General features: G+C 46.7%; 1 long non-coding RNA gene across 1 annotated transcript in view; it reads left to right on the top strand.

Annotated features, from left to right (window-relative positions):
- The first annotated feature begins 293 nt into the window (after positions 1–293).
- Positions 294–19,684, top strand: part of LOC134957012 (uncharacterized) — a 202,346-nt gene continuing 182,955 nt past the window's right edge. Inside the window, exon 1 of the long non-coding RNA XR_010186386.1 lies at positions 294–480. This is a non-coding gene — a long non-coding RNA (uncharacterized LOC134957012). The remainder of the gene's footprint in view (positions 481–19,684) is intronic.

Consider the following 19,684-nt stretch of genomic DNA (forward strand, 5'->3'; position numbering starts at 1 on the left):
ATTCAGCTAATGCAGCGGTGTGTGCATCTGTAAATTGAAAGCTCTGCCACCCATTGATTTCTTCCAGTCAATGTAACAGTCATCAATAGTACTTGCTCTTGCACCAGTCCCATGCTAGTTGCAAGAGGTACATCAGAATCCAGCTGATGAAACCCGGTATGCACCACTCGGAATCACATAGAGCTGTTGAAACACGCCCACGACACTCACATGATACTCCCGCAAAAATGCATAAATTAACATCAGCGCACGCACTATATGCAAATATTTGTCATTTGTGTCCGTGCACAGAGATCCGTCCGCAGGACCATTTTCAGGATTGCAAGGGGAGCCTGCGGCCAGTGTCTGCACAGTATTACATGCGATCTAACTGCCAGCATGAAATAAAGTTGAAAATGTCTCTCTGAAAATGGCCAGAGGTGCGAATCACAGCTGAAAACTAATGGTAGGCGGCGGCATAGATCCCCTGTCAATGAGCAGGTAATAGTGGGTTATTATTATGTGAGACATGTATTATGGTGTCAGGCAGAGCCGGCCCTAACCAATATGATGCCCTAGGCAAGATTTTGGCTGGTGCCCCCTAGCACCACCGCTGGTTCCGCCTCTGACCTTGCACCACTTTCCCAGCACCATCACCCCTCATCCATAGCAGTCCTTATTTGGGGGTTTGTACCCCCTATATTTTAAATAGGAACAGTTCGCACATATGGCGCACAGCCCAAAGAGGGGTATGTTTTTGCTGGCAAGGGACATGGCCACACAATAGTAACCCCAATTCCAATTACGCCACACAGTACTGCAACTTTATTCACATTGGTCATGCGATAGTGTCCATAATTCATATTACATCCCACAGTAGTATCACTTTACCTTACACTTCTGCACAACCAACCCACTCACATGCACACAACACTCACACTGCCACTAACGCTGTGACATCTGCCTCTGCTTGGATACAGATGTGTCCTCATAAATCTTGCCTCAATGCTAACGTCGGGCACATATTTTTATGAAAATGCATCTTATTTGCATTGCTATGTGTCTAGGATGCACAAGCAGCTTCTGCTGATTAAACTGATATGCAGCATGCCTATATACTGTGTGAGACTGAGGCTGTATCTGCATATGAAATGCTACACACAGAATATAGGCATGCCGCATATCATTTTAATCAGCAGGAGCTGCTGATGCCCCTAGGCATATCAAATGCCCTAGGCAATTGCCTAGTTTGCCTATGCCTATGGCCGGCTCTGGTGTCAGGGCAAAGCATATCTGTGGGGCATATTATTTTGCAAGGGGCATTCTGTGTGGGGCATATGATGCAAGGGGCATTACTGTGTGGCGCATAATATGGTGCAGTTGGTATTGCTGTGTGGCGCATAATATGGTGCAAGGGGCATTACTATGTGGGGCATAATATGGTGCAAGGGGCATTACTGTGTGGGACATAATATGCTGCAAAGGGCATTACTGTGTGGGGCATAATATGGTGGAAATTGTTTTCCTGTCGTGCCCAATGTCTGGATGCAGGGTCAAAAACTGGGGTGTAAAGTAGTCTTTTCCTGGAAGGCTATGCCCATTGTAGCAAGGCCACACCCATTGTAGTTAGACCACACCCCTTTTTGGTCATGCACTAATATTTAAATTTTATATGTCTATGGAGGGAGGGTGCATTTTTTTACTGTTCACGCTGGGAGCCAAATTGTCTAGGCACAGCCCTGTACATCCATGCTCCTGACTAAAGAGGCTTGTGCACAGAAATACTGCTGATCTTTTCATTTGTCACCATCTTCTGGGGGCCATCAGCCTTTATCTGACTTCGGACTACTGTACACAGATTCCCAACAGCAGATCCATCCACACATTGCAGGGGGAACCAGTCAGCACCTATAAACATGCATTTATAATAACCCCACCCCCCGTATACCATTGGCTTACAGGAGTTGGGGGGGGGGGGGGGCTTATAGAAAATGATAGACAAGCAGAGTGATGTCTCCCGGGTAGTGGCGGCTGCTGATTCCTGGGTAAGGCAAGCCATCACATATATTACATATAACAACAACATCACAAGTATGTTGTTTATATTAGAGATGAGCGGGTTCGGTTCCTCGGAATCCGAACCCGCCCGAACTTCATGTTTTTTTACACGGGTCCGAGCGACTCGGATCTTCCCGCCTTGCTCGGTTAACCCGAGCGCGCCCGAACGTCATCATCCCGCTGTCGGATTCTCGCGAGGCTCGGATTCTATCGCGAGACTCGGATTCTATATAAGGAGCCGCGCGTCGCCACCATTTTCACACGTGCATTGAGATTGATAGGGAGAGGACGTGGCTGGCGTCCTCTCCGTTTATAGAGAGTGAGACTAGAGTAGAGAGAGACACAGTAGTAATTTTGGGGAGCATTAGGAGGAGTACTTTAGGAGGAGTACTACTACTTGCTGAAGTGATAGATAGATAGTGTGACTGTATAATGTATATCTGACTTGTGGGGGAGACACTGACAGTGGGGAGCAGTTAGAGTCTGAGAGCAGGACTCAGGAGTACATATAACGTACAGTGCACACTTTTGCTGCCAGAGTGCCACACTGCCATTGTGACCACACTGACCACCAGTATAATATATATTGTGATTGTCTGCTTAGGAGTACTACTTGCAAGTTGCTGATAGTGTGACCAGTGACCTGACCACCAGTTTATAATAATCACCACCAGTTTAATATATATAATATATATATATAATTGTATATAATATATATATAATATTGTATACCACCTACCCGTGGTTTTTTTTTTCTTTCTTCTTGATACATACTACTATAGTAGCTTACTGTAGCAGTCTGCGGTGCTGCTGAGCTGACAGTGTCCAGCAGGTTCGTCATCAGTCATTACATAATAAATATATATTATATACCTGTCCGGCTGCAGTACTAGTGATATTATATATATATATATATTGATTTCATCTCATTATCATCCAGTCTATATTAGCAGCAGACACAGTACGGTAGTCCACGGCTGTAGCTACCTCTGTGTCGGCAGTCGCTGGTCCATCCATAATTGTATACCACCTACCCGTGGTTTTTTTTTTTTTACTTTCTTCTTTATACATACTACTATAGTAGCTTACTGTAGCAGTCTGCGGTGCTGCTGAGCTGACAGTGTCCAGCAGGTCCGTCATCAGTCATTAGTACATAATAAATATATATTATATACCTGTCCGGCTGCAGTACTAGTGTGATATTATATATATATATATATATATTGATTTCATCTCATTATCATCCAGTCTATATTAGCAGCAGACACAGTACGGTAGTCCACGGCTGTAGCTACCTCTGTGTCGGCAGTCGCTGGTCCATCCATAATTGTATACCACCTACCCGTGGTTTTTTTTTTTCTTTCTTCTTGATACATACTACTATAGTAGCTTACTGTAGCAGTCTGCGGTGCTGCTGAGCTGACAGTGTCCAGCAGGTCCGTCATCAGTCATTAGTACATAATAAATATATATTATATACCTGTTCGGCTGCAGTACTAGTGTGATATTATATATATATATATATATATATATATATATATATATTGATTTCATCTCATTATCATCCAGTCTATATTAGCAGCAGACACAGTACGGTAGTCCACGGCTGTAGCTACCTCTGTGTCGGCAGTCGCTGGTCCATCCATAATTGTATACCACCTACCCGTGGTTTTTTTTTTCTTTCTTCTTGATACATACTACTATAGTAGCTTACTGTAGCAGTCTGCGGTGCTGCTGAGCTGACAGTGTCCAGCAGGTCCGTCATCAGTCATTAGTACATAATAAATATATATTATATACCTGTCCGGCTGCAGTACTAGTGATATTATATATATATATATATATATATATATATTGATTTCATCTCATTATCATCCAGTCTATATTAGCAGCAGACACAGTACGGTAGTCCACGGCTGTAGCTACCTCTGTGTCTTTTAGTTGTGCCTATTAAAATATGGAGAACAAAAATGTTGAGGTTCCAAAATTAGGGAAAGATCAAGATCCACTTCCACCTCGTGCTGAAGCTGCTGCCACTAGTCATGGCCGAGACGATGAAATGCCAGCAACGTCGCCTGCCAAGGCCGATGCCCAGTGTCATAGTAGAGAGCATGTAAAATCCAAAACACCAAATATCAGTAAAAAAAGGACTCCAAAATCTAAAATAAAATTGTCGGAGGAGAAGCGTAAACTTGCCAATATGCCATTTACCACACGGAGTGGCAAGGAACGGCTGAGGCCCTGGCCTATGTTCATGGCTAGTGGTTCAGCTTCACATGAGGATGGAAGCACTCAGCCTCTCGCTAGAAAACTGAAAAGACTCAAGCTGGCAAAAGCACCGCAAAGAACTGTGCGTTCTTCCAAATCCCAAATCCACAAGGAGAGTCCAATTGTGTCGGTTGCGATGCCTGACCTTCCCAACACTGGACGTGAAGAGCATGCGCCTTCCACCATTTGCACGCCCCCTGCAAGTGCTGGAAGGAGCACCCGCAGTCCAGTTCCTGATAGTCAGATTGAAGATGTCAGTGTTGAAGTACACCAGGATGAGGAGGATATGGGTGTTGCTGGCGCTGGGGAGGAAATTGACAAGGAGGATTCTGATGGTGAGGTGGTTTGTTTAAGTCAGGCACCCGGGGAGACACCTGTTGTCCGTGGGAGGAATAGGGCCGTTGACATGCCTGGTGAAAATACCAAAAAAATCAGCTCTTCGGTGTGGAAGTATTTCACCAGAAATGCGGACAACATTTGTCAAGCCGTGTGTTGCCTTTGTCAAGCTGTAATAAGTAGGGGTAAGGACGTTAACCACCTCGGAACATCCTCCCTTATACGTCACCTGCAGCGCATTCATAATAAGTCAGTGACAAGTTCAAAAACTTTGGGCGACAGCGGAAGCAGTCCACTGACCAGTAAATCCCCTCCTCTTGTAACCAAGCTCACGCAAACCACCCCACCAACTCCCTCAGAGTCAATTTCCTCCTTCCCCAGGAATGCCAATAGTCCTGCAGGCCATGTCACTGGCAATTCTGACGAGTCCTCTCCTGCCTGGGATTCCTCCGATGCATCCTTGCGTGTAACGCCTACTGCTGCTGGCGCTGCTGTTGTTGCTGCTGGGAGTCGATGGTCATCCCAGAGGGGAAGTCGTACTCGTAAGACCACTTTTACTACTTCCACCAAGCAATTGACTGTCCAACAGTCCTTTGCGAGGAAGATGAAATATCACAGCAGTCATCCTGCTGCAAAGCGGATAACTGAGGCCTTGGCATCCTGGGTGGTGAGAAACGTGGTTCCGGTATCCATCATTACTGCAGAGCCAACTAGAGACTTGTTGGAGGTACTGTGTCCCCGGTACCAAATACCATCTAGGTTCCATTTCTCTAGGCAGGCGATACCGAAAATGTACACAGACCTCAGAAAAAGAGTCACCAGTGTCCTAAAAAATGCAGCTGTACCCAATGTCCACTTAACCACGGACATGTGGACAAGTGGAGCAGGGCAGGGTCAGGACTATATGACTGTGACAGCCCACTGGGTAGATGTATGGACTCCCGCCGCAAGAACAGCAGCGGCGGCACCAGTAGCAGCATCTCGCAAACGCCAACTCTTTCCTAGGCAGGCTACGCTTTGTATCACCGGTTTCCAGAATACGCACACAGCTGAAAACCTCTTACGGCAACTGAGGAAGATCATCGCGGAATGGCTTACCCCAATTGGACTCTCCTGTGGATTTGTGGCATCGGACAACGCCAGCAATATTGTGTGTGCATTAAATATGGGCAAATTCCAGCACGTCCCATGTTTTGCACATACCTTGAATTTGGTGGTGCAGAATTTTTAAAAACGAGAGGGGCGTGCAAGAGATGCTGTCGGTGGCCAGAAGAATTGCGGGACACTTTCGGCGTACAGGCACCACGTACAGAAAACTGGAGCACCACCAAAAACGCCTGAACCTGCCCTGCCATCATCTGAAGCAAGAAGTGGTAACGAGGTGGAATTCAACCCTCTATATGCTTCAGAGATTGGAGGAGCAGCAAAAGGCCATTCAAGCCTATACAATTGAGCACGATATAGGAGGTGGAATGTACCTGTCTCAAGCGCAGTGGAGAATGATTTCAACGTTGTGCAAGGTTCTGCAACCTTTTGAACTTGCCACACGTGAAGTCAGTTCAGACACTGCCAGCCTGAGTCAGGTCATTCCCCTCATCAGGCTTTTGCAGAAGAAGCTGGAGGCATTGAAGGAGGAGCTAAAAGGGAGCGATTCCGCTAGGCATGTGGGACTTGTGGATGCAGCCCTTAATTCGCTTAACAAGGATTCACGGGTGGTCAATCTGTTGAAATCAGAGCACTACATTTTGGCCACCGTGCTCGATCCTAGATTTAAAACCTACCTTGGATCTCTCTTTCCGGCAGACACAAGTCTGCTGGGGTTCAAAGACCTGCTGGTGACAAAATTGTCAAGTCAAGCGGAACGCGACCTGTCAACATCTCCTCCTTCACATTCTCCCGCAACTGGGGGTGCGAGGAAAAGGCTCAGAATTCCGAGCCCACCCGCTGGCGGTGATGCAGGGCAGTCTGGAGCGACTGCTGATGCTGACATCTGGTCCGGACTGAAGGACCTGACAACGATTATGGACATGTCGTCTACTGTCACTGCATATGATTCTGTCACCATTGAAAGAATGGTGGAGGATTATATGAGTGACCGCATCCAAGTAGGCACGTCAGACAGTCCGTACTTATACTGGCAGGAAAAAGAGGCAATTTGGAGGCCCTTGCACAAACTGGCTTTATTCTACCTAAGTTGCCCTCCCACAAGTGTGTACTCCGAAAGAGTGTTTAGTGCCGCCGCTCACCTTGTCAGCAATCGGCGTACGAGGTTACTTCCAGAAAATGTGGAGAAGATGATGTTCATTAAAATGAATTATAATCAATTCCTCCGTGGAGACATTGACCAGCAGCAATTGCCTCCACAAAGTACACAGGGAGCTGAGATGGTGGATTCCAGTGGGGACGAATTGATAATCTGTGAGGAGCGGGATGTACACGGTGATATATCGGAGGATGATGATGAGGTGGACATCTTGCCTCTGTAGAGCCAGTTTGTGCAAGGAGAGATTAATTGCTTCTTTTTCGGTGGGGGTCCAAACCAACCCGTCATTTCAGTCACAGTCGTGTGGCAGACCTTGTCACTGAAATGATGGGTTGGTTAAAGTGTGCATGTCCTGTTTATGCAACATAAGGGTGGGTGGGAGGGCCCAAGGACAATTCCATCTTGCACCTCTTTTTTCTTTCATTTTTATTTGCGTCATGTGCTGTTTGGGGAGTGTTTTTTGGAAGGGCCATCCTGCGTGACACTGCAGTGCCACTCCTAGATGGGCCCGGTGTTTGTGTCGGCCACTAGGGTCGCTTATCTTACTCACACAGCTACCTCATTGCGCCTCTTTTTTTCTTCTTTGCGTCATGTGCTGTTTGGGGAGTGTTTTTTGGAAGGGCCATCCTGCGTGACACTGCAGTGCCACTCCTAGATGGGCCAGGTGTTTGTGTCGGCCACTAGGGTCGCTTAGCTTACTCACACAGCTATCTCATTGCGCCTCTTTTTTTCTTTGCGTCATGTGCTGTTTGGGGAGTGTTTTTTGGAAGGGCCATCCTGCGTGACACTGCAGTGCCACTCCTAGATGGGCCAGGTGTTTGTGTCGGCCACTAGGGTCGCTTATCTTACTCACACAGCTACCTAATTGCGCCTCTTTTTTTCTTTGCGTCATGTGCTGTTTGGGGAGTGTTTTTTGGAAGGGCCATCCTGCGTGACACTGCAGTGCCACTCCTAGATGGGCCCGGTGTTTGTGTCGGCCACTAGGGTCGCTTAGCTTAGTCATCCAGCGACCTCGGTGCAAATTTTAGGACTAAAAATAATATTGTGAGGTGTGAGGTATTCAGAATAGACTGAAAATGAGTGGAAATTATGGATTTTGAGGTTAATAATACTTTGGGATCAAAATGACCCCCAAATTCTATGATTTATGCTGTTTTTTAGTGTTTTTTGAAAAAAACACCCGAATCTAAAACACACCCGAATCCGACAAAAAAAATTCGGTGAGGTTTTGCCAAAACGCGGTCGAACCCAAAACACGGCCGCGGAACCGAACCCAAAACCAAAACACAAAACCCGAAAAATTTCAAGTGCACATCTCTAGTTTATATGTGCTGACTGTCTACCCCCTGCAATGTGTGGTTGGAGCTGCAGTCCAGAGGCAGCCGCCACTGGACCTACATCTAGGTAAACCAATACTGTCCTACGATTATACAGCTCCTGACTCGGACACAGTTCCCTCATTCTGGGTCCAACTATCAGGAAACAGCTCACGGTATCTCAGTTACAATACAGTATTGGATATATTTCAACTGAGACACGCTCCCCAGGGCTGTAGAGACCTTGGCAGGGGTGCACCATGAGTCCATCAGACATATGCAGATCCAGGGGGGAAGGGTAATCAGTAGGATCAATCACCTCAGCTCAGCGGCACAGCCTTCCTGGCTGGTCCAGATTGCTGACTGGTAAGAGGGGGTGACTGTGAACCCGCGCCCTTTCTAGCAAGCCTAGGCTCGGGTAATTAGTAGTGATGAGCGGGTTTGGATCCTCGGGATCCGACCCGCCCGAACTTCACCTTTTTTTTACACGGGTCCGAGCGACTCGGATCCTCCCGCCTTGCACGGATAACCCGAGCGCGCCCGAACGTCATCATCCCGCTGTCGGATTCTCGCGAGACTCGGATTCTATATAAGGAGCCGCGCGTCGCCGCCATTTTCACACGTGCATTGCGATTGATAGGGAGAGGACGTGGCTGGCGTCCTCTCCGTTATAGTAGAACACAGAGTGACTTAGTTAGTTATAATTGTGGGGAGGATTGGGGACGGGGAGCAGCTGTTAGGGAGTACAGTGCAGGGTTTTGATTATACCACACCAGTGAGTTTAATCCTTTGTTTCTCTGCCTGAAAAAAACGCTCCACCATATCTGTGCTCACTCAGTGTGCTGCACTGCTGCATGATATATCTGTGCTGAGTGCACTGCTCTGCTCACACTGCCTAATTGTGGGGACTGGGGAGCAGTTATAGCAGGAATACAGTGCACAGTTTTGCTGACAGTGACCACCAGTCCAGTATACGTTTGTCTGCCTGAAAAACACTCCTATGTTTTGTTTTTTCTTCATACTAGTTTAGCAGTCTGCTGACAGTGTCCACCAGGTCCGTTATACAGTATATTATATATATAAGCAGCAGTACGGTAGGCCACGGCTGTACCTACCTCTGTGTCGTCAGTGCACTCGTCGTCCATAAGTAATATAATACTATACTATCCATCCATCTACATTGTATACCTGTGGTGTTTTTTCTTTTCTTTATTCATACTAGTTTAGCAGTCTGCTGACAGTGTCCACCAGGTCCGTTATACAGTATATTATATATATAAGCAGCAGTACGGTAGGCCACGGCTGTACCTACCTCTGTGTCGTCAGTGCACTCGTCGTCCATAAGTAATATAATACTATACTATCCATCCATCTACATTGTATACCTGTGGTGTTTTTTTTTTTCTTCATACTAGTTTAGCAGTCTGCTGACAGTCTCCACCAGGTCCGTTATACAGTATATTATATATATAAGCAGCAGTACGGTAGGCCACGGCTGTACCTACCTCTGTGTCGTCAGTGCACTCGTCGTCCATAAGTAATATAATACTATACTATCCATCCATCTACATTGTATACCTGTGGTGTTTTTTGTTTTTTCCTTCATACTAGTTTAGCAGTCTGCTGACAGTGTCCACCAGGTCCGTTATACAGTATATTATATATATAAGCAGCAGTACGGTAGGCCACGGCTGTACCTACCTCTGTGTCGTCAGTGCACTCGTCGTCCATAAGTAATATAATACTATACTATCCATCTATCTACATTGTATACCTGTGGTGTTTTTTTTTTTTTCTTCATTTAAGTTTAGCAGTCTGCTGACAGTGTCCACCAGGTCCATTATACAGTATATTATATATATAAGCAGCAGTACGGCTCCACCATTTGCACGCCCCCTGCAAGTGATGAAAGGAGCACCCGCAGTCCAGTTCCTGATAGTGAAATTGAAGATGTCAGTGTTGAAGTACACCAGGATGAGGATATGGGTGTTGCTGGCGCTGGGGAGGAAATTGACAAGGAGGATTCTGATGGTGAGGTGGTTTGTTTAAGTCAGGCACCCGGGGAGACACCTGTTGTCCGTGGGAGGAATATGGTCATTGACATGCCTGGTCAAAATACAAAAAAAATCAGCTCTTCAGTGTGGAATTATTTCAACAGAAATGCGGACAACTGGTGTCAAGCCGTGTGTTGCCTTTGTCAAGCTGTAATAAGTAGGGGTAAGGACGTTAACCACCTCGGAACATCCTCCCTTATACGTCACCTGCAGCGCATTCATAATAAGTCAGTGACAAGTTCAAAAACTTTGGGCGACAGCGGAAGCAGTCCACTGACCAGTAAATCCCTTCCTCTTGTAACCAAGCTCGCGCAAACCACACCACCAACTCCCTCAGTGTCAATTTCCTCCTTACCCAGGAAAGCCAATAGTCCTGCAGGCCATGTCACTGGCAAGTCTGACGAGTCCTCTCCTGCCTGGGATTCCTCCGATGCATCCTTGAGTGTAACGCCTACTGCTGCTGGCGCTGCTGTTGTTGCTGCTGGGAGTCGATCGTCATCCCAAAGGGGAAGTCGGAAGACCACTTGTACTACTTCCAGTAAGCAATTGACTGTCCAACAGTCCTTTGCGAGGAAGATGAAATATCACAGCAGTCATCCTGTTGCAAAGCGGATAACTGAGGCCTTGACAACTATGTTGGTGTTAGACGTGCGTCCAGTATCCGCCATTAGTTCACGGGGAACTAGACAATTGCTTGAGGTAGTGTGCCCCCATTACCAAATACCATCTAGGTTCCACTTCTCTAGGCAGGCGATACCGAGAATGTACACGGACGTCAGAAAAAGACTCACCAGTGTCCTAAAAAATGCAGTTGTACCCAATGTCCACTTAACCACGGACATGTGGAGCAGGGCAGACTCAGGACTACATGACTGTGACAGCCCACTGGGTAGATGTATTGCCTCCCGCTGCAAGAACAGCAGCGGCGGCACCAGTAGCAGCATCTTGCAAACGCCAACTCGTTCCTAGGCAGGCTACGCTTTGTATCACCGCTTTCCAGAATACGCACACAGCTGAAAACCTCTTACGGCAACTGAGGAAGATCATCGCAGAATGGCTTACCCCAATTGGACTCTCCTGGGGATTTTTGGCATCGGACAACGCCAGCAATATTGTGCGTGCATTACATCTGGGCAAATTCCAGCACGTCCCATGTTTTGCACATACCTTGAATTTGGTGGTGCAGAATTATTTAAAAAGCGACAGGGGCGTGCAAGAGATGCTGTCGGTGGCCAGAAGAATTGCGGGCCACTTTCGGCATACAGGCACTGCGTACAGAAGACTGGAGCACCACCAAAAACACCTGAACCTGCCCTGCCATCATCTGAAGCAAGAGGTGGTAACGAGGTGGAATTCAACCCTCTATATGCTTCAGAGGATGGAGGAGCAGCAAAAGGTCATTCAAGCCTATACATCTGGCCACGATATAGGCAAAGGAGGTGGAATGCACCTGTCTCAAGCGCAGTGGAGAATGATTTCAACGTTGTGCAAGGTTCTGCAACCTTTTGAACTTGCCACACGTGAAGTCAGTTCAGACACTGCCAGCCTGAGTCAGGTCATTCCCCTCATCAGGCTTTTGCAGAAGAAGCTGGAGGCATTGAAGGAGGAGCTAAAACAGAGCGATTCCGCTAGGCATGTGGGACTTGTGGATGGAGCCCTTCATTCGCTTAACAAGGATTCACGGGTGGTCAATCTGTTGAAATCAGAGCACTACATTTTGGCCACCATGCTCGATCCTAGATTTAAAACCTACGTTGGATCTCTCTTTCTGGCAGACACAAGTCTGCAGAGGTTCAAAGAACTGCTGGTGAGAAAATTGTCAAGTCAAGCGGAACGCGACCCGTCAACATCTCCTCTTTCACATTCTCCCGCAACTGGGGGTGCGAGGAAAAGGCTACGAATTCCGAGCCCACCCGCTGGCGGTGATGCAGGGCAGTCTGGAGCGACTGCTGATGCTGACATCTGGTCCGGACTGAAGGACCTGCCAACGATTACTGACATGTCGTCTACTGTCACTGCATATGATTCTCTCACCATTGAAAGAATGGTGGAGGATTATATGAGTGACCGCATCCAAGTAGGCACGTCAGACAGTCCGTACGTATACTGGCAGGAAAAAGAGGCAATTTGGAGGCCCTTGCACAAACTGGCTTTATTCTACCTAAGTTGCCCTCCCTCCAGTGTGTACTCCGAAAGAGTGTTAAGTGCCGCCGCTCACCTTGTCAGCAATCGGCGTACGAGGTTACTTCCAGAAAATGTGGAGAAGATGATGTTCATTAAAATGAATTATAATCAATTCCTCCATGGAGACATTCACCAGCAGCAATTGCCTCCAGAAAGTACACGGGGACCTGAGATGGTGGATTCCAGTGGGGACGAATTAATAATCTGTGAGGAGGGGGATGTACACAGTGAAAGGGGTGATGAATCGGACGATGATGATGAGGTGGACATCTTGCCTCTGTAGAGCCAGTTTGTGCAAGGAGAGATTGATTGTTTATTTTTTGGTGGGGGCCCAAACCAACCAGTCATTTCAGTCACAGTCGTGTGGCAGACCCTGTCGCTGAAATGATGGGTTCGTTAAAGTGTGCATGTCCTGTTTTTACAACATAAGGGTGGGTGGGAGGTCCCAAGGACAATTCCATCTTGCAAATCTTTTTTCTTTCATTTTTCTTTGCATCATGTGCTGTTTGGGGAGTATTTTTTGGAAGGGCCATCCTGCGTGAAACTGCAGTGCCACTCCTAGATGGGCCAGGTGTTTGTGTCGGCCACTAGGGTGGCTTATCTTACTCACACAGCTACCTCATTGCGCCTCTTTTTTTTCTTTGCGTCATGTGCTGTTTGGGGAGTATTTTTTGGAAGGGCCATCCTGCGTGACACTGCAGTGCCACTCCTAGATGGGCAAGGTGTTTGTGTCGGCCACTTGGGTCGCTTAGCTTAGTCACACAACGACTTTGGTGCAGCTCTTTTTTTCTTTGCATCATGTGCTGTTTGGGGACTATTTTTTTAAGTGCCATCCTGTCTGACACTGCAGTGCCACTCCTAGATGGGCCAGGTGTTTGTGTCGGCCACTAGGGTCGCTTAGCTTAGTCGTCACACAGCTACCTCATTGCGCCTCTTTTTTTCTTTGCGCCATGTGCTGTTTGGGGAGTATTTTTTGGAAGGGCCATCCTGCGTGACACTGCAGTGCCACTCCTAGATGGGCCAGGTGTTTGTGTCGGCCACTAGGGTCGCTTAGCTTAGTCGTCACACAGCTCCCTCATTGCGCCTCTTTTTTTCTTTGCGTCATGTGCTGTTTTGGGAGTATTTTTGGAAAGGGCCATCCTGCGTGACACTGCAGTGCCACTCCTAGATGGGCAAGGTGTTTGTGTCGGCCACTTGGGTCGCTTAGCTTAGTCACACAACGACTTTGGTGCAGCTCTTTTTTTCTTTGCATCATGTGCTGTTTGGGGACTATTTTTTTAAGTGCCATCCTGTCTGACACTGCAGTGCCACTCCTAGATGGGCCAGGTGTTTGTGTCGGCCACTAGGGTCGCTTAGCTTAGTAGTCACACAGCTACCTCATTGCGCCTCTTTTTTTCTTTGCGTCATGTGCTGTTTGGGGAGTATTTTTTGGAAGGGCCATCCTGCGTGACACTGCAGTGCCACTCCTAGATGGGCCAGGTGTTTGTGTCGGCCACTAGGGTCGCTTAGCTTAGTCGTCACACAGCTACCTCATTGCGCCTCTTTTTTTCTTTGCGTCATGTGCTGTTTGGGGAGTATTTTTTGGAAGGGCCATCCTGCGTGACACTGCAGTGCCACTCCTAGATGGGCCAGGTGTTTGTGTCGGCCACTTGGGTCGCTTAGCTTAGTCACACAACGACTTTGGTGCAGCTCTTTTTTTCTTTGCATCATGTGCTGTTTGGGGACTATTTTTTTAAGTGCCATCCTGTCTGACACTGCAGTGCCACTCCTAGATGGGCCAGGTGTTTGTGTCGGCCACTAGGGTCGCTTAGCTTAGTCGTCACACAGCTACCTCATTGCGCCTATTTTTTCCTTTGCGCCATGTGCTGTTTGGGGAGTATTTTTTGGAAGGGCCATCCTGCGTGACACTGCAGTGCCACTCCTAGATGGGCCAGGTGTTTGTGTCGGCCACTAGGGTCGCTTAGCTTAGTCGTCACACAGCTACCTCATTGCGCCTCTTTTTTTCTCTGCGTCATGTGCTGTTTGGGGAGTTTTTTTTGGAAGGGCCATCCTGCGTGACACTGCAGTGCCACTCCTAGATGGGCCAGGTGTTTGTGTCGGCCACTTGGGTCGCTTAGCTTAGTCACACAACGACTTTGGTGCAGCTCTTTTTTTCTTTGCATCATGTGCTGTTTGGGGACTATTTTTTTAAGTGCCATCCTGTCTGACACTGCAGTGCCACTCCTAGATGGGCCAGGTGTTTGTGTCGGCCACTAGGGTCGCTTAGCTTAGTCGTCACACAGCTACCTCATTGCGCCTCTTTTTTTCTTTGCGCCATGTGCTGTTTGGGGAGTATTTTTTGGAAGGGCCATCCTGCGTGACACTGCAGTGCCACTCCTAGATGGGCCAGGTGTTTGTGTCGGCCACTAGGGTCGCTTAGCTTAGTCGTCACACAGCTACCTCATTGCGCCTCTTTTTTTCTTTGCGTCATGTGCTGTTTTGGGAGTATTTTTTGAAAGGGCCATCCTGCGTGACACTGCAGTGCCACTCCTAGATGGGCAAGGTGTTTGTGTCGGCCACTTGGGTCGCTTAGCTTAGTCACACAACGACTTTGGTGCAGCTCTTTTTTTCTTTGCATCATGTGCTGTTTGGGGACTATTTTTTTAAGTGCCATCCTGTCTGACACTGCAGTGCCACTCCTAGATGGGCCAGGTGTTTGTGTCGGCCACTAGGGTCGCTTAGCTTAGTCGTCACACAGCTACCTCATTGCGCCTCTTTTTTTCTTTGCGTTGTGAAAGTCAGAAAAATATCCCCATGCACGTTGCCATATTTGCACCGCACACTGGTCCGTGCTGCGCATGCGTACGCTCTCCCGTGAAGGCGCATACCCGCAATAGCGTGCACTCGCAGGCGCGGTATGCGTATTTACGGTAGAGTTTATGTAGTCGTAGCGTGCGACTCATTCGTTACATATTTTCACAATTAATGTAGTTTATAGATCATGATCCCTTTGATAGTTTCTGAAAGTTTGGTTAATATAGAATGTCCCTGAGCTGAGGAATCCCTCTTTGTATCGTAGGAAGGGTCTAACAGGAGTCATGCAGTAGTGTTTGGTACCCATCGGAAGAGTATTTAAATAGCAATATTCCGGTGTTGGTTTGGAGCGTATTAATCGCTCGTGCGAATAGTTATGGACATAAGAAGTTTATGTCCATTTCTACTATTTACTCATACTCAGGTATGCGGCGGGAAACCTAGTTCCCCACCCACCTGAGCTGTTTGAAATCGTCACAGCCCACCTGTATGAATCAACCTATGACCTTTTGTTATGATGCAGGGCCGAATTCCGACGTCCAATGGACAATGGGATTGTAGGGACTGTAGGATTGCATTGTGTGTGGGGCATAAATAGGCAGGCCGACCACATCCAGCTCTCACTCTTCAACGGTTCTCATTGCTGAAAATCGGGTGCTGGATGTCCAGGCGCATGCGATCGTTTACCCTGTGCGTAAGTTTCTCTCCGTAATCATTGTCTTTCTGTGAGCCAATTTCTCTCATCTCTCTCCGTCTCTCTCTCTCTCTTTCCCTTCTCTCTCTCTCTCGTATCTCCCCTAGACTAGTATTGTATTGTATTAGATAGTATTGTATTTTGGTTAGGAAGTCTCTGTTATATTGTAGTGTATCATTTGTACTGTTATCCCCTTTTACAAGTATATTAGATATAATACAGTTAATAGGCTTTGGACCCTAAACCAGTATCTGTGTATTTTTCTATAGTGTTAAGTGTTCACTTGAGCGTCGGTGACGCTCAAGCAGCTTTGTAGTTAGTCAGGTTACACAAGGTTGCACTTACACCCTGTATTCACATTAAGGTATTCTGTGTATTTCATTGGTATAAGGTTTAGACATAAAGGTATAGCGTTGTGAGCGTCTGCGCCGCTGGTGATCTCCTCGTGGTCTCGAGCGTCCGCTACGCCATAGCGAATCATTACTCTAGTCATAGCCAATAACGTGTCCTGTGATCACTGGGCCGTGAGCGAACGTGACGCTTGAGCGTCTCGCCTACGGCTGAGCGATCGTTACGCAACTAGCGTACCATTACGGTACTTCTTAAGTAAACAGCGTACAGTGTTCTTAGACTTCATAAAGGGTTGTTTATACGACAAAGGAATTTAGCATTGTCAATTGGGGACTCGTCCTATCCTTCTCATATCTGCACTAGGTAGATCAGCAGACATTATCCCCCCAGCAAAGGGTGGGAGGTTGTCTCGCAGTGCTGACGGGATAAGCGTCTGCTTCGCTTAGATAAAGAGTGCTGAAGGAATCCGGGAACCGGAAGTAAGAACAAAACGCTTGTGTCTTTTAAAACTGTTTTATTTCTCTTCTGTCTTGCGTATACACGCACGCATACATTTATCTGCATTTCTTTTTCAAATTTCGTATATCACTATTCCTGTTTGCCAAGTTTTATAGTTGATAGAAAGTGCTAAAAGAGATTTGCTGTTATTTCATAGTAGAGGTAATAGTTAAAGTATAGACCAACACACGGCTTGTCTGGGAGATAAGGCAGTCAGTGTGGTGTGCGGTAGATGATCAGGGATCATCTACATTGATAAAGGTAGAAATTGTGCTACGGTGGATCTTTGTTTTGCGTACACGTGTCCCTAACAAAAGACTTGCGTACGCAATCCAAACGGCAGACGCACGCAGCGTACATTACGCAACGTAGCGTCTGGTTACGCAACGTAGCTCAAGTCACGAAAAGTTGAATTAGCGCAAAGCGATAATTAGCGCAAAGGCGATAAATAACGCGACGCGGTAAATAACGCAAATCTATTTTTGGAAAAATCTGAAATTTAGTTTAACAGATCCTGCTCCTAATTGGTAACACAGTTGGACTGAAGACAATTTCTGCGCAGAAATAGATATAGAAACAAAGTGTACATGTGTTGAGTGAGTGTTTTTATTACATAAGTTTATATAACTTAAGAGGTTGAACCAAAAGGAAAGTCGGGTACTCGTCAAGGGACACACGTGTAAGTGACATATACGGTGGCTAGGGAGGCATCCTTGGTTAAATAATATTTGAGCATTAGAGTATAGCGGACCATAAGGTAACAGACCAGGAGGTCATAAGGTAACAGACCAGGAGGTCATTAACCGACGGTAACAGACCAGGAGGTCATAAGGTAACAGGTAAAATAGACAAAGAGGTCCGCTATAAAGGTACAAGAGGCACAACGCCTGGGGTGTTGGTGCAGAACCCATATAGGCCACAAGCTCTTGCTGAAGGAATCGCGGCCGGAAACATCGATTCCATTGATCTTTCAGTACATGACAAGTAGTGCTTATGTACTGAACGATTGGACCGCACGTAATTGTGTGCAGTAGTTAGTAATCTGACCTAATACCATTAGAGTAAAGTGGTCACAAACGCTATCTGTACATTCTGACGTGATTTGTGTAATTTTTTATTTTTAAAGGGAAGTTCGCTGGTCACTCAGGAACTATCTAACAACCCCAACTTTACTGGAAAGAGTAAGTGTCCTTCGGGTAACCCTCATATGTTCCAGTAAACAGAAGGTTCACAGGGGCCCTGGGTTGGGTACAGCAGCTCTGGTTACAGTTATTGCAGTACTGGCCAACGTGGGCGAGAAGTAAGTGGGGTACTTGGTAAACCGCCACCGCCGGCCTGCCCAGGACATCTTGGTTTGTTTGTAAGGGTTCGCTGAAAACCTTGAGATAAAGATCCAAGGAGGAATAAGCAACACCTGCAGAATTATGGGGGCCAGTTGTTCAGGTAGGGGGCGATCAACCTCGGTTCGGGTTGATTCAGAGAACCGACCCGTTGGGTCGGCAAGGTACATCATGTGTGAAAAATACGGAAGTCACACAAAAGCTTTATGTGATGAATGGGAGAGAATGACTGTACAAGACAGGGACAAAGTCCCAAGAATAGGTAGCTTCAGTCCAGACGTGTTACAAAATTTAAGGAGGAGGATATGTCTCATTGAACCAACAAAGAGACGAAGTAAACATTATGATTATGTGCAGTTAGGGCAACAGGAAGGTGAATTACAAAGAGATTCAATTGACTTTTCTGAATCTTATCTTGAGAGGAGAGACATGGCATCGGGGAGGATTATGGTTGCGGAGAAAAGCACAGGGTTGAACAATAAAAACGCTCTTAGCAACTGTAGTATAGATTATAAGAATAAGTGTAATAACTGTAACAATGATTATTGTAATACTGTTGAATGTACAACTATTAACCTATGCAAGTTGCACCCCATGTCAAACTTCCCTCAGGAATACAAACAAGAAAGTGAGCCCAGAATGATGTCAGCACCTCTTCCAGCAACCATCACAAAAGCCATCCAGGTGGACGCGACCAAATTGGTAAAGGCAATAATCGAACCCCCTAACGGAGGGTCAGGTGAGGTCGTGTCCACAGGTACGTACAATGTTTCATATCACGCACAAACAGATATACCCCAAAATATAAGACCAACACAAGATGATGTAACTGAGCTCGATCTGGCCAGGGTGATCTCAGTCCCCAATGGGAAGACTGACGATCAGGGAATCATTCCCGTCAAGGACAGTGCAATGCGCTGTCTCTGGTCCCGGACCGAATTGAGATCAATTGTGTCTGAATTTCCTGATCCTAGGAAAAATCTAGTCAAATGTCAAAAGTTTATTAAAGAACTAGGAAACGCCACAGAACCCACCAACAAAGAATGGCGGACAGTGCTGAGGGCATGTTTGCCCTCCAGTGTTGACCCTGAAAAATTCATTGCTGATTGTAAATTAAACACGGAGGTACCTTGTATGGAAGAACACAATCAGGAATGTATTAGGCAGATTAACCGACAGTTAGGAATATATTTCCCAGCCGCTGTCAAGTGGAATGACATTTTCTCCATAAGGCAAAACGAAAGGGAAAATGTTTCTAATTATTTCAATCGAGCACTGCAAATAATGGCTAGAAACACTGGGATCGCAGACATCAAGACAAATGCACAACATAAAGGAATAGCGGTTAAGGTATTAATGAATGGTTTAAAAGATGAATTAAAAACAAAGGTACAGACCACCAACCCAAACTGGAGAGATATCTCGGTGACCGCACTAAGAGAGGCCGTCATCAATCATGATCAGAATATCACCAGATACAGAGAGTCACAAAGAGATGAGTTAATGGCAGCAAATATACAGGCCCAAAACACAAGACCACCCCAACAAAA

This window comes from Pseudophryne corroboree, chromosome 9 (genome assembly GCF_028390025.1).
Source record: "Pseudophryne corroboree isolate aPseCor3 chromosome 9, aPseCor3.hap2, whole genome shotgun sequence".
Lineage (NCBI taxonomy): Eukaryota > Metazoa > Chordata > Amphibia > Anura > Myobatrachidae > Pseudophryne > Pseudophryne corroboree.